This window comes from Propithecus coquereli, unplaced genomic scaffold (assembly GCF_000956105.1).
Source record: "Propithecus coquereli isolate 6110/MARCELLA unplaced genomic scaffold, Pcoq_1.0 Scaffold528, whole genome shotgun sequence".
Taxonomy (NCBI): Eukaryota; Metazoa; Chordata; class Mammalia; order Primates; family Indriidae; genus Propithecus; species Propithecus coquereli.
Window position 1 is genome coordinate 842,875 of NW_012151152.1, and position 765 is coordinate 843,639.

Genomic DNA, 765 nt, shown 5'->3' on the forward strand with positions numbered 1-765 from the left:
TCGTGGACGCCTTTGACCAAGCCTGGCACCTGGTTGCCCACGAGTGTCCCAACTACTTCCGCTAGGTCCTGTCGTGGCTCAAGCTGCCAAAGGCCCTTCTCTTTTCTCTCACTCTGGCCAGTCTCTGCCTTAAGCTGACGTAGCAGGGTCTTTTGTGATTGTTTGGATCCGTGCATTGTTTTTCTAGATTCCTGTCTTGCTCCCTGTTGCCTTCACACCATGGAAAGGCTGGAGCTGATTCCTGCCCGGGCCTTTCCTACCTGAATAAAGTAGGCACTTGAGCTGGCTGTGGCCCAGGCCTGCGGTGAACCCCACACACGTCTTCTCTGGTGTTTGCAACGTGTTTCCCAGCCTGCCTGGGGACTTCGAGAAAGAGGCTGATCCACAGGGTGGAGTTTTCAAAGAGTCAGGGAGTGGGAGGGTCTCAGGAGCACACAGCCCTCCCCAGGGTCTCCTGGGTCCCTAGTTCTGTTCCTTTGTTTTGTTAGACAGGGTCTCAGTCTGTTGCCTAGGCTGAGTGCAGTGGCACCATCATAGTTCACTGTAACTTCGAATTCCTAGGCTCAAGCGATCCTCTTGCCTCAGAATCCTAAGAAGCTGGGACTACAGGTGTGCACCACCACACCCAGCTAAGTGTTAAATCTTTCGTAGAGATGGGGTCTCACTATGATGCCCAGGCTGGTCTTGAATTCCTGGCCTCAAGCGATCCTTCTGCCTGGGCCTCCCAAAGTGCTGGGAGTACAGATGTGAGCTACTGCGCCTGGC

General features: G+C 54.4%; 1 protein-coding gene across 1 annotated transcript in view; it reads left to right on the forward strand.

Annotated features, from left to right (window-relative positions):
* LOC105820442 (aflatoxin B1 aldehyde reductase member 3-like) overlaps nucleotides 1–765 on the forward strand; it is an 11,367-nt gene that overhangs the window by 8,268 nt on the left and 2,334 nt on the right. The window lies entirely within an intron of this gene.